The sequence below is a fragment of the Anneissia japonica genome, unplaced genomic scaffold (assembly GCF_011630105.1).
Source record: "Anneissia japonica isolate Jap-2015-1 unplaced genomic scaffold, ASM1163010v1 scaffold2471_len1564793_cov202, whole genome shotgun sequence".
Classification (NCBI taxonomy): domain Eukaryota; kingdom Metazoa; phylum Echinodermata; class Crinoidea; order Comatulida; family Comatulidae; genus Anneissia; species Anneissia japonica.
The window spans coordinates 1,227,936-1,243,269 of record NW_022709610.1 but is presented as its reverse complement, the minus strand read 5'-3'; the positions used below and the strand labels follow the sequence as shown (position 1 = coordinate 1,243,269).

Genomic DNA, 15,334 nt, shown 5'->3' with positions numbered 1-15,334 from the left:
GATACACTCTGAACGATCGTGTTGCAGTCTGACTTCATACAATGTGTGCATCTATTATTACTGTGCAAGAACCGTATTATTAATACAATTATTATGTAAACTACACTACAGTAACAAATTAAATTAAGAGAATTGTTGGTTGGTAGGCCTATTATTATTATTCAGTACATGTTAATAAATGACTTATTTAGATCGATTTAGCAGAAACCATCTCACTGTTTAAAATATAAAATTATGATTATAAAATATTAAGAGGAAAAGCACAAACTTACCTCGCAAAGTTTTTCGATCCTAACCTTGTCTGTTACCCTTTTCTTAATCCAAAATCACTCAATTTAATGCGGTTCTAGAGATAAAATTAAAATAAGTATAACAGCATTTGGAACAGTCTACAATTAGCAAAATATATTGCAGCATCGAGTGTATTTGCTGCTCATCGATATGGTGGTTGATGGTGCGATAAGGCCATCTAATGCGCATGATCACCAACACTGATTTGTAGGTGTCAACATACGTCGGAATTCTATCCTTATTCGAAACCTTACAAAACGATTGATATACCTTTGAGATATTTCAATTACTGGTAACAAGATACCATGATAAAATCAAGTGACCACAATTCATATTGCTAAATGTGCTCCCGTTTGTCACACGCATACGTATAATTAAATGCTAGTTGCCAGAATACCTGTGAAAAAGAGCAATTGTCGATAGTAGGCCTAATGTATATGAATGGCACTTAAAACGCATTATCACGGAGCAATGTCGGTTTCTACTCTTGTGTAAACTTACTGCGGATACCGTCTTATAAATTGCATCTACTTCAGCGACGCTCTATCTCATTATTATTATTAAAATAGATCTAAGGATCTTCACATTATGTTATATGGCTAATTAAATCGTTGCCGTTCAGGTTGGCGAACAATACCTGTATTAGAAATAGAGTGTGAATGAAGCAACGATAAGTGCATACAATGAGCATATTATTACCTAAATTGCTTAATTTGTTTTTTGAATTTGCACTTGAAATGAATTTTATATTACCGGTTTCATTTTCTGTTCAAATGGCAAATACTGAACGGCTCTCACTCTCACTGACTTGAGAAGGGTTACGCAGGAAAGAGCTCGTTTCTATACTCAATAACTTTTGAGGTAAATCTACGTGTTATATTCTATATTTGCTGGGCTCTGGATGATAACAATGCTATTTGCACTGATCTGGTCATTGAGGGTAAAAAAGAAATTTAAAAAAATAAAATAAACAATACTGTATTGTCTATAAAGCCCATATGAAATATTAAGCATGTAATGATATTGTACATCTGTCTCTTATACACATCTAGATGTGTATAAGAGACAGTATATACATATTATTGAGGTCTGGCCACCATCTTTTGTGCATATTTAAGCAAATCTTCATATGACAGGACATGTGACCACAGTGTGATTTCTTAAATGTTATTCCCTCATCATATGTGTTTATTTATAAAAGGTAAACATTTGTTTGCAATATGTTTAGATTACCAGTAGAATATTTGAAGTAATACGAGTAACCCCTATTTTTCTTGGAATATTTAAGCTAATTTGCATATGAACAGGTTATCTGACTACAGTATGATTTTTGCAAGTTATCACGATAGCTACAATTTGTATTAGTCCGATTACTTTCAAACTTCGCAGATAAGAAGCCAGAGCCTATTGTTTTTGGTACATGTGTGAATATGCTAATTGCTCTTTTGCAAAATTAATATTTCACCTATCAGGTAGGCCTAATTTCAAGTCTACCACGATAACTAAAGTTTGGTACCGGTAAGTCTGGTTTCAAATTTACGGAATGCAAGATGGTAATAAGAAGATAGAGCCAATTTTTTTGGTACGTGCGTGATTATGCTAATTGCAAAAATAATATATCTTTAATGAGGGAATTTTACACTAAATACCATCATAATTCCCATAAAACTTCTAATTTAGTTGAAATTGTAATATTTTTAATGTTGTTGTCATTGTCACTGGTGTAGAACATTGTGTGTTACCACGACAACTAAAATTTGGCATGACTGATTGATTTCAAACTACACTCATCAATTCTCAGAGAAAAATCACAACGTGAAGAGGCTATGATTTTACTGCGCAACGTAAAAGCAGCATTTCTAGTGATTTAAAACCGATTTTTGCGCACAGTATTCTATTGTATAACCAATACAAACCTTTATGGCGTAACCGATTCTTCTACTTTTTATTACGTATCGGCACACAAGAAAACAAATTATAAATGGCCATGGAGGGGTGCCAAGGGGACACCATGAGCGAAGAGCCCTACACAAGTTGTGGGTATCCTCCCCCACCCCCGGCCAAACAATATAAATAATTACAAAAGAGCCTAGAGGTTAAAAATACATTAACAGATTAAAATAGCCTATAAAAGAAGATAAAATAGTTACAGATTACAGTTAATTTACAGTAAATGCAATACTAAACATACGGTATTCTCTCAGTCGGGATAGCTTACTCAAGCCGTTCTACTTTTGGCATCATATTTTCAACTAATTTATTTTAAAAAGCTGTCAAGGATGTTGGTAATTACTGTTTCGCAGCTTTCTCAAAAGACCAATTTAGTTCTCCTTAAAAAGTGCAACACATTAGTGTTTTTTTGTGCCTGCGTTCAACAATTAGCAAAAACAACATGATCATCAACGATAACAACGACAGCAAAAGTAACAATAGCAAAAGTAACTATTATAATTATCATCACCATCATCATTACGCAGGCCTGTAGGACTATCTAATTTTAGTTCGCTGTAATAAAAACGATTTCTGAAGACATAAACTCAATATCATCTGTCATATTCATAATATAACACACATGTTCAAATGTTTTATTCCAACGCGCAAATACTGGATACTTAATATTTAAAATGTCACGTTTAAGTTAATGACTCTTGAATTAATAAATTTAAAGGCAACATAGATGTCAACAATATAAAATTGTATAGATGGCGCTGTTGAAGGTGCTTTCTTTCCCGGAACTTAGCACCGTTGTTACAGGTAGACCTACAATACTGATTTCTCAAAACACGATGATCGAGGTAAACTTTCGACAATTTATTGATTTATACAATTATATAATTTATTATATTATTATATTTTTCCTATAGTTCTGCTCTAAGGCTTTAAATCAACTAGGCCTAGTTTATATAATATAGGAGGTATATAATTTTAAAAAATTAATTCAAATTAATATAAAGCCCATATGAAATATTAAGCATGTAATGATATTGTACATCATGCAAAACATACACACTCGCTTCTACTTAACCACATATCTTTACTTGACTTGGACATAAAAGAACATGATACATTAACCTTCAAATTCGAGATCCTCGAAGTCCAAGACCCCTCAAATTCGAGACCACTAACAGTCTCCAATCTTTTAATGGGACGAATACCAAGGAAATGGTTCTTGTCTTACCTCAAAATTAGAAAACAATTGTTGATTTACAGACCTGCAGAGGTAAAAAATGGTGTCCTACAAGTCTGAATATTACTAGAACTTGTATCGTAAACGGACGTCGGATGTAAAATGAGCAGCGAAAGTTTTCCAGACACCGGAGCTAAAGAAGTTAAATGAACTACAGTAAAGTAATACGTATCTCAAATTATCGTTGTAGGGATAAAATTACAATAGAAAATAATGGGGTGTTCATACTGTAATTCATTTTGGATTTCGATTTCTCTGGTTTGAAACACATAAAATGATAACCAATCAACAATATTGCGAAATCGTATGTCCAGTAGCTTGTTGGTAAACTGGGCACCAGAGACAATGCTCTTTTCTTTTGCCAGGTCAGCACACTGCGTTTTAACGTATACACCTACAGGTATTATTGTTTGTATTCGGGAACGTCTCTTCCAAAAGAAGGTGTGTACTATTTAAAATATTTCAAATGGGGTGCAGCTTGATAGGTTTACGAACTGGACACACGGTGGGTCAATAGTGACTACTCTACCAGATTTATTATAACTGTACGGTAGAGTTTTTTTTATAAATAAATAATATTATATTATTTGAATCCAAACAATATGCTATGTAGTAGAAAATTATCTTTTTTTTAACCAATAAATAAAATGGTTATGGAACCAGATGCAATTCTTTGAGAATATACTACAGTTTATCTATTTACAGGACTACCTATACGCAATAAATACACACACAAAAACAATATTATATTAAGTGAAGACAAATATCTACCTTACCAAAGTTATCTTCTCCGTTTGCGTGGATAAAGTTAATACTGTACTAATATATCATGGGTTACCCAAGTGTCTTATCCCCTCTCTTGGTCATATATGCTTTAAAAAGAGACAAGCGATATGGGTACAAGGTTGGCCAAAACATCTGTTGGCTAATATTAAGTGGGTATGCAACATGGCTATAAAAGTCCTCTTTGAGACAGGTGGCAAATATTTACCACCAGCAAGTGCTGATGGACTTATACGTAGAAAGATCACTATAAATTTTTCAATTTTATTTTCACTCAAAACAAAGTTAAAAATGGATCATCATACTACTAAATGCAAATCCATCCAAAATATCTCTTGGTCACTTCCACAACACATAAAAGATACAGAATAATTCTTTTAATCATACAAAATAAATAATTATCTTTCCATAATGTTCGTACCTTCTATGTTTAATTTGTAGAAAAACGAGTTTAAAGTTCGACAAGTACAATGATTCTAATATTTATAGCAAACCATGTGTCACATACTTTTATTGCGATTAGAGCAAAATCTGTAAGTTGAGATATGCCAAAAATTACAAAATTTACGGTACCTGCGGTATTTTTATTAGGTATTAAAAAAACTGATGTGGCTTATTTTGACAGAAGAGGACCGACAATTTAATTTACATGATATAATTTTAATCGCAATATTTACAATAAATCTAATTATATACTGGAGATGAAGTAATGATGCAGCTTGCTTCCCTTCCCAGCAGCCTGCTCTGCTCAAGTCTTGTTAAAAGCTTAGAATCTTTTTATTATTAAAGTCCCAATCACTAAGGCCTATAATGAACGTAATTTATAATTTGAAAGTTTCCATTCTATTCTGTAAGTGGCGTGCCACTCGATATTAATGAAGAAATTAAGGTTATTTTAATAGACATCCAATGAGACCCAATTACAGGGTCTATGATATTATCATGTATTATTAATAAAAGTCAATAAGCATAATATTTAAAAGAGGCATGAAACCGAATATATTTCATTATTCAACACAAACATAGGCACAGGCCTAAATAAATTATAAAGAAAAACATAGATTTTAAAACCATTCTATTCTGTAAGTGGCGTGCCACTCGATATTAAAGGAGAATAAAATAGAATGAAGAAATTAAATTTTAAAAATATAGGCCTATCATCAGAGTGTATAGACATCCAATGGAACTTAATTATATGGCCTATGATATTATCATGTATTATTATTAATAAAAGCCAGTAAACGTAATTGTTAAGAGGCATGAAACTGAATACATTTCAAATATAGTTATTCAACAACTGTTTAGATTTAATTCAATCAAACATATAAAGGCACAAGCCTAAATAATTTATAAACAAAAACATAGATTTTAAAACCACGACACGTTAGGATAAAGGCAATGAGATTGAAAGTATCTATGTTCTCGTTTAGTTTCAATACATTAATCGTTCACATCATGTTAAGACGATAAACTTAAATTTTCATTTACGCTATACGTTAAACTTTCTACTTGATATCAACGAAATCAATACTGTACAAAACCAATGATTATACTTGCACTTCTATGATCATGTTAAAAATTAAAGTATGCATGGTTGTTATTAAACTATACTGATACTGAAGAGAATGCTCTTCTTTTTTTTTATTAGGAAGCGTTGAATGGAAGAAGTTATTCTGACCGACTGATGTGTGCTTGCCACAAATTTGTGTAGGCCTCACCAAATGTCGTAGACCTAGTTGCAACGAATATACCAGTCAAGTGCTTGGTGATATACACCGTGTCAATTAAACAACTAACTTAATACTAGAGATTAATTATAATTCCATCAGACTTCCTGTCTGCATTTACGTACATGATGTTGGGTCTCGAAACATCATGTTTCATTACACTCGTTCATTTCGCATTTTTAAATTGACCTTGTCTCAATTCGTTTCTTAAAAGCACTCCTACCTAGAGCATCAATGTAAAAATAAATTTAAAAAAAAAACAACAAAAAAACACGCTTGCTTTAGCGTTGACCTTATAACTTCGACTCCCAAACGATTTTGAGTAAAACACTCTAACAAAAAAAAAGAGGCAAACTACCCGACACTACTATGTCAGGTAATTTAGTCAACGTCACTACAACATGTTTAACATAGTATTTATAAGCCCTTTGCGATCACGCCAATAATCCAAAGAGATTAGTTGGCCAAAAAACCTACCTTCGACATCAAAGTATTCAATCTAATAAAGCACTGAATAATGACTGTAGCACGTCTGCCGCAGAATGACGATTCCATATTCTGCTTGCTATCCTAATACAGTGTACATGGTCTGTAAGTTGAATGTAATATGAGGGCGACATTTCATTATCGCAGTACCACTTGGTAGTGGGTAGAACTGTAACTATATTCTAATCTTTCATTTACAATGTTATTATTTCAATATAAGGCGAGTGATTGTTCACACCATCATAAACAAAACCACGTAAATAACTATGGCTATGGTTATTGGACGTCGAAAACCAAGAACACTTCCCGCTCAAGCATCATAAGAAAATCAGTCATACCAAACTTATTCATTCCTCCATGGTCATACTGTAACTGATAGAGCTAGCAGCTTAGCTTAACCGGCTAATCTGGTGGTAGCCACTGTGTATGCGCTGAACCGTGGAGATCTCTAAGTCCCCGGTTCAATTCCCATCGCCCCTCTCCTTGTGTTTCAGCTGGAGGGCTGAAATACAAATTACAATTAGCGCACTGTTTTTCGAATGAGACTTTTAAACCGTTGGTCCAGTGTGCAGTAATTGTCTATCGGTGTACTGCCCAATCACAACCAGAAGGACCCCACTAGAAATAAGTCTTCTTTTAGACTTTAATGGGCTATCCTTGGTGTTTACACCGAATAATTTCAATCCAATCCAATCCAATCTACTAGAAGGCCTACTACTGTATTAATATTCGTACAGTAGGCCTACATGGCAGTACAATACAATGACGCAAGCTGAATCATGTCCAATTACAGCTACGAAAACTTCAGGATATTTACATCTGATGAGTATGGAGTTACAATCATTAGTATGACCTCATGTGAGCTACATTATTTTAAGATTTAAGCATAGTAATACGTCGAAACTACGTTGTTACTTGCGTGATCACTGAAGACGCATGCCTCATAGCCTTTGACACTAAATAACATCCACTGCACTATTAAGTGAGCTTTCAACTCATACCGGGAGGCGGTAACTAGTAAGGATTCATTACAAGATAAACTATCGACAATTCGAAGCACATTGATAATGAGTAGGCCCTATACGCAATCGTAATCCATCAGGCATCTGAGTTCGATGTTATTGAATCAAACAATTAATATCACAATTTGAATAATGCGTTATTTAATTGTTTACTGTACCGTACTATGGGCCTAAACCGAATTAGGGTATATGGGGTATATTATAAACTATAACTCACCCCATACAGCTGGTAAAAAGGGTAACCACAGGGCTAACGGCTATCTAATGTATCAGATGTACCAGCTGTATATACATTTTTAATATCAATTAGCTCTTTGGACTCCTACTGTCAAACTCACTTAGGCCTACCCATTAAAATGAGTATTTAAATTTACAATTCACCTACAAAATGAATTATTTTAAATGTCGCGTTAGATTTTCAACTTTTGAACATATATGCAGCAGTGAATGTCATTTACAATAAAAACTTTTTCTAGCTACCTTAAAAACACTTTAAATGTTATTAACTATGTAGGCCTATGTTCCTTTTTCAATTCTCTTTGCCACCTCTACCTAACCCCGTAGAAAAAGTAGCAAATCTTAAAGAACGTAGACTAAACAATCTGAGACATTCCTTTTAATAAACCTTTAAACTCTACGAACAAATAATATCATTCTGTTGCAGAGATTCTTGAACGTTTTCGACCTGTAGTAAATAAGCTCATTGGGATCCGGGCCAACCCAACTTCATAAAAATGGTTTTTGTTTTTTTTTTAATAGGTAAATCATTTAGCAAAGAAAGTTAAAACATGACCAGCCGAATACAAATACACCTAAACATGTTTTATAAGCAGATATACGGAACGAATTAGAGATCTGAAGGTACCAAGTTAAAATAAAAATGAGAGTCACAGGAGAAGCTTCATAGCATTTAACAGAGTTAATCAGTTAATTTTCCATCATTCATTTCGAAATTGTAGGCATATAATCAAAATTAAACAGATTTCACCTCCAGAAGTTCAATGAAAAAAAAAGACAAATCTTTTACCGTTGATCATTTGGAAATAATTAATTTGAATTGAAATATAAAAGGTTAATGACAAGATTAACATGCAAAACAAGGTACATAATAATTGATTGAAAATTTATTTCAGATCATTAACTACATTCGAAAGCAGTAACAAACCCCTTTATTGCATTCATGACATAGCCTAAAGAAATATGAGACATTAATGATTAACGATTCATTTTCATTATAAGGAGAACTATTATCAAATGCTCTCTATACCAGTGTTTACTGCACCACTATAGTTAGTAATGGTAATAATAATAATAATAATAATAATAATAATAATAATAATAATAATAATAATAATAATAATAATAATAATAATAATAATAATAATAATAATAATAATAATAGTAATGGTCGACTTATAGAGCGCATATCATAGAGAGCTATATGCGCTTAACATAAATAATACAAATAGAATGATACTTAACTAATCCTACTCATTAAACTAAGCATGGTTTGGCCGTTGGCTCCGAGGAGACAATCAAAATATTGTTCCTATTTTGCACCTGCTACTTGGCCCTATTATAAATCCACGAAAACAATCCACATCAATTTTCATATACCCGGTTGGTTTCGTTATTGTTTTATCCAATAGACGCACATTCTGTGATCACGTTATAGTTTAACTACGCGCTACTTTCGTTCTTTTAGTTATAAATACATTTATTTATTTAGTTATGAGGTTATTTATGGCTAATAGAAGGATAAAGGTCATCGTGTGGATCACGGTTCATCGATCTCTGCCATTGACTATAAACAATCAAGTAAAATTGAATACAGTAAATAGGCCTACTTTCCAAATTTTAAAGTATCTTTATTACACTTAGGTTACTTTAGATTATGAATCATTTAAATGGAATATCTAATTCAAACTAACCAATTGATATACTCTGTGCTTACACAATACAAGTTGCCGACGGCTATGTATTATTCAAATTAATCGTATTAAAATTAAGAGTATGCTTAAAACTATACCGTACTACCATTAGACCATGTATTATGGTACAGTTTGTAGCAAATTCAGTCTAGAGAAATAAACAAACCGTATCGTAAATATAATGATAGAGCCAATCCATAGGCCTATTATTATTGTATAAGAACATATAACCACATGAATCAACGTGATTTTAGGTTTTTAATTACGTGACCGTAATCGTTTAGGGTGGGGGAGGAGGCTTTGGGCAGGAGAGTAATTTTTGGAGGGGGAGAGTAATTTTTGGAGGGGCGGGTGCCCCTACCCCGCGCACCCCCTAGATACGCCACTGCTAACATTATGAGAGTAAAAAATGATGAGACATGTAGCCAAATTATTAAAGGTCTTTCCAGGGCCTTCAGAAGGATTATGCTAGAGATAGGTTACTTCATCTCCAAATCATTAGAGACAGGTCATTGTCTATAGGCCCTTTTACCTCTTGTGTGAAACGATTGTTGAGGGTTATTTTACTGTTTGAGGTAACAGCTCATCTTATATTGGTATTTCGTGAATAATTAAAAATAATCAATATTAAATAACACTGGTTTTCCAAGAAAATTATTTACCTGCGACTGTTTCTTTAGCACGTTGACAGAGTAGAGATTGATCACATCCTCACTGCATGTCTCCCACGTTTACTCTATTTTTTGGCTTTTTTCTATTCACTTATTTAGAAAAAAAGTAAATGGAATCCCAAAAGCAATACATTACAAAAACAACGTCTGCACCCAAAAAACTCGACATATAGTACTTAGGCTTAGTGCATCATTTATTCACATTTTTATAATATAGGCCTATAATCAAATAGAAATACAAACATTCGAATATATATTACGATGAGTGAAACTTAAAAACAAGGATCTACAGGCCTATAATATTAATTTCAACCTACTTACATAAAGGAGCCTGCTACTGTCTCTGAACCGGAAAGTGCACTCGTTTGCCATCTGTATACGGCATGGGTTTATGACTTCAGGATGTCAAGAATCCCGTTAGTAGCCTCATAACTTTCCTTTAAATAAAATTACGACCTCTTCCGAGTTCATGACCATCGGACGTTTTGAGATAACATTCCATGAACCGAGTAGTGTGTTGTGCCAGTAGGCCTATACACTATAGTACATTAGAGTACATCATCAGACGTCGTTAAGTCACATTTGGTTGGCCACAAGATCAAGGAATGATCCTTGCAATGATTTACATTATAAGTGCAGAGAGTATAGCACACATTGATTTAACAAAACAACAGCATACCGCCATTGTATAAAAACACCATACCGCCATTGCATTAATTATTTCTTCAATTTGTTAGATTGTTAGAACATCTTATGCTGTACCAGTACTTGTTAATGATGAGTACAGCATACAAAATACCTGGTCAATTTACGGTAGCCCTGTTACTAAAATCGGAATAAAATTCAAAGTTCAAATTTACAATAATGATTACAACCACGTTACGTTTCCGCTTCCAAATGTTTACGAAGGGTTTAAACAAACAGATGAGAGTTACCCTTTGCGTGCATATTATCCGGTAAACTATTTTTAGTTTGTTTTTATTATTCTATATACTGTATTCTGCCAACATACACTCGTACAAGTTAATTTCTAAGAGGAATACAAGACAAATTCAGAATTTTGAAGCTTCTAACTAAAATTTTGGAAAGTACACAGACATGGTATTTTGTAAATCTGGGCGTTTGGCGCTCTTTGATGTTTTAACATCAAAGAACGCCAAACGCCCAGATTACTAAAAAATTACTTAAAAGAGCTCCTTTTAACAGCTTCCTGTGAAAAGAGGGATATTTAACAGTCTACAACGATAGCTACTTTCAATTATCACAACCACAAACACAGTAGGATTTCCTTTCTTCAATTAATGCCGGTATATTGAAAACGTTTAACTTGGTAGTCACATTGTGTCTGCTGCTAATATATGATTCAATTGCACGAATTTGTTCGTGCAAGCGATTTTCGATTACAGTAAAATGTTGGTATCCAGGTAACTGCCAAGCTACTTGCAATTTTTTTTTTCAGACTACATTTCCGTTTTGTTATTACTTAGCTTTAGGTTGCCTGACATATCAGTGGGTATCATGATTTTTTTAAACTCAGTTGAACACCGACTAATGTCGTCGGCGTACTGCTGACTACAGTACTGTATCAACAACTACTGTATTTGGTTAAGGAGAGGTGCTTCTCAACGACTCTACATAATGCATGGAACCTTGTGAAACTTCAATTAGGCCTATGTTGTGGAATCGGGTCCCATGCCCATCACCTAAAAGGACACGTATCTTTACTTACTTAAGTTAATAAATATATAATAAGTAGGATTATTCATCAGATTCGGTGTACTGGTCCATTAAGTCCCCTGTTGTTAATTGGATATGCCACGTAGGACAGTGATTAAGTTCACTTATTGGCATATCCTTGGCGCTCGTGCCTAAAGAAATGAAATGAATGAAATTCATTGATTTCGCTGAGATCTTGGACCAATATGCCTCTTGGGCCTGCAGTGTCATAAAAGTTCTCGTTTTGAGTTTGTAGCAGTTTTACCTCTTTGCTTATATAGATCCTATAGAATGTGGTACCGTATAAATCAACAATGGAAACAGCTCATGACATAAGAAGTCAATTGCCGGAGGTACCAATCAAGATAAAGCGCAGGGGCGAGAACCCGTCTCAAAATCCGGCTCTGAGTGCCACCTCGTCAATTCTTTGTACAGGCGAAAAAAAAAACTAGGGCAGGATCGACGCTTTCAAAATCAAAATCCTACTCTATATTGTATCATCAATTCACAACAAATGCAACCAAGGGATTACGAATGTTTCTAGTTCATTTCACTACTTTTGGCGATTACCGAACACATTCGCTATTATTACTCAGGTATATTAAAATTTATACAAAAAAAAATTGGAATTAAATTACATTACAAATACAAAGTAATTAAAAAAGATAAAAATATTACTATTAAAATATTGGCAACAGATTGCAGCAGATGGCAGCCAGGTATGAGCTAAAGCGCGCTCATTCATCGGCCAAGCCATTCATTGCAGAGTTTTAACAAAAAGAGTATGCGGCATTCGATTGAAGGAAGACGACAACTGGGCCGACCGATGCACATTGGGCTAGCGACTTTAAATGAATGGTCGGGGCCAGAGACTAACAGCTTCAGAGTCTTCATTGGGCGAAGCAGTTTAACTGATGCAGAATCTTCATTTACTGCTGGTTGGGGACATCAGCATACAATCTGAGTGGTAAGGCAGGGTCGCTACTAACAGCCTAACATCGGCGTTGGTCGGAGTCGCTCCTCGTCTAGGGTTTGGTTGGCAGAACCAAATCTTCTCGGATAAGGACTTAAAATGCTGTGAACAAATTTGATTGATTTATTGATTGTTTCATCGTGTTGTGCTTAATGAGTGAAAACGTCGAGCATTAATATTATAATAAACGTAGTACAGTATTATTGTTAAAATTGTTGTCTTTGTTAATTAATCAAATAAAGTTTGTAGGCTTTACAGTATACGCGCACTAATGCTTATTGAATACAGTCATCTGACTTATTATATTCGTCTCTATTATTAAACTAATATCTAAAAGTAAATCGATGCGTAGGCCTATGGAAACTGTTACAGTATAAGCCATTAGGAAAACGCCGGTTGTATTGAAAATTTCTCATAGTAGCCTTCCTCGCAGTTATCCGTCTATAATTTGTGGACAATGAGATATGCCTACATGTCTAAATTCATAAAATCGGTAGTTTTTGTATATAAGCCTATTGTATGTTTCGACACAGACTGATGTATACTAACTACAAACATGGGTCTCCTGTACCGGGTTTTTAAAAATCTGGACAATTTCATGATAGAGCACGACCAGGGATATATTTTTTTGCGGCATAGGCCTAAATTGCAAGTTTATCAGTCAATCATTGAACTTATTTATAACAATGTGGATTAAATAATGTTCCGGCCTTCATGATGCGCACGTAGACGTGACTGATTTTACTCATTCCGAAGTTACCTAATATTACGGGACGGGGAAGGGAATAACAATGTGTTATTTTTCCTTCGTCAATGTTTCAATTATGATGAATGCGAATACTTATTAGTAAACCAGACCTGCACAGCAGATGTAAAATATCGTTAGGCCCAACCAACGTGTCTACACCATGTTTTCTGATTGATTGGTCCTCAATATTTCATTCATCACTGTTGCTTTCTATGATAACGATCATTTGAGAGTAAATATCAAGTAGCTTCTTCGCATACCGACGGGGACGAGTTTTGTAGAACTAGTGTAGTACTGCTGACTGAGGTAATTTAATTTTACCCTAGATTTATGCTCTAGATTATAAACAATAGTGTCTTATATCTCCTGAAGAAATAAGGGTTGGTCCAATTAGGCTAGCTTTCTACTTGGTAGGCCCAATAGTATGAGGCGCCGAATGTTCATTAATTATTCAATAAAACTATTAATTTTATTTTCACATTGTATTACATTAAGTCAGGTTACTTAACTGTAATTTCAACTTCATTATTTGAAATATACTGGTCATGTACATACATCTTACCAATATTCGTAGGCCTCGGCCTATAGGCCTATATTTTTACTATATTCACAAAGAGCAAAAAGCTTTTAATACTTAACACGTATCTCGACCTTCAAATAATTTTACAAGCAGAAATGTCTGAAAAGTCGTTCCCTTGCTGCAATTAATTGTTTTGTTTTTCTAAACTGAAGTGACAGCTGATGAACATTTATCACATGCACCAGGCATTCTGAATCCTGTGACTAAAATAGATTTTAGGATAAGATAACAATATTTGTCCAAGCATGGATATTACCTATGAAATATAAAACGTCTGTCATATTTTAAATTTTCGTCATTATATTCAGTTATGCAGTGAACTGTTGATATCGATTGACACCGCCTTATGAATCATAACTAACGTCATAATATTACAGCAGTATCATTCATCATCATCATCATTTTCATAAATGATAAAACTAGTAAAACCAGCATTAGTGTGCTAAATACTGAAGTTGACCTAAATAATTAAATACAGTGTTACAATTTTTTTATAATGAATATATAGGCCTATATAGGGCCTCTCTCTCTCTCTATATATATATATATATATATATATATATAATATTAAATATGACATACATTAAGTAAATTAGCCAATTTCCATAATTATAGGTCTATATATAATTATAAAGTGAGTTGAAATATCAAAAATAATGTAAATTATAGTTAAATAAAGTACAATTCAAAATTATGAGGAGTTTCGGTAAGAACTTTCTGAGCAATCGACGCCGTATACACTGTGCCCCTATCAATTAGGCCAACGCGTGATGCATGCGGTGGGTAACTGAGGGAAATTAATGGAGTAAGCTGAATACACAGTTATGTGACCAGATAACATACTGTTCACTATACGCTATGTTAATGATTTGATTATTCAAATTCGATATTGCAACCTTAAACATTTAAATAGGTGTACATGTCGGGACGTTGGCTCAAATCACTAGGGTTACAATTATGGCTCTAAAAAACAGCGTGAGCTATTCAATGACACGTCCTGAATCTCTAATCTCAAAACTCCATTACAAATCATTGTTTTGGTTTTAAACATGTCAGAATATTTTCACCCTGGATACCGCTGAAAAAAGACGAGCGATAGTCCTCGAGCATCGTATCAACACAAGCAACAAGCTATGCAAACACAACCAACTCCATTTTTATGGCTTCTAATGCTGGAATGCGGGAAAGTAATTCTAACTAGGCTCACGGCAAATATCAC

The 15,334-nt window shown here is 33.9% G+C and overlaps 1 long non-coding RNA gene across 3 annotated transcripts in view; it reads right to left on the bottom strand.

Moving 5' to 3' along the window:
* Nucleotides 1-272: 272 nt before the first annotated feature.
* Nucleotides 273-15,334, bottom strand: part of LOC117106820 — a 29,467-nt gene continuing 14,405 nt past the window's right edge. Inside the window, exons 1-3 of one of the 3 annotated variants that reach the window (XR_004445146.1) lie at nucleotides 6,466-6,577; nucleotides 3,470-3,611; nucleotides 273-346 (exon numbers count right to left, since the gene is read on the bottom strand). This is a non-coding gene — a long non-coding RNA (uncharacterized LOC117106820). Of the gene's footprint in view, nucleotides 347-3,469; nucleotides 3,612-6,465; nucleotides 6,578-15,334 lie in introns of those variants that run through there. The other 2 variants (XR_004445145.1, XR_004445144.1) reach the window with 2 other exon arrangements.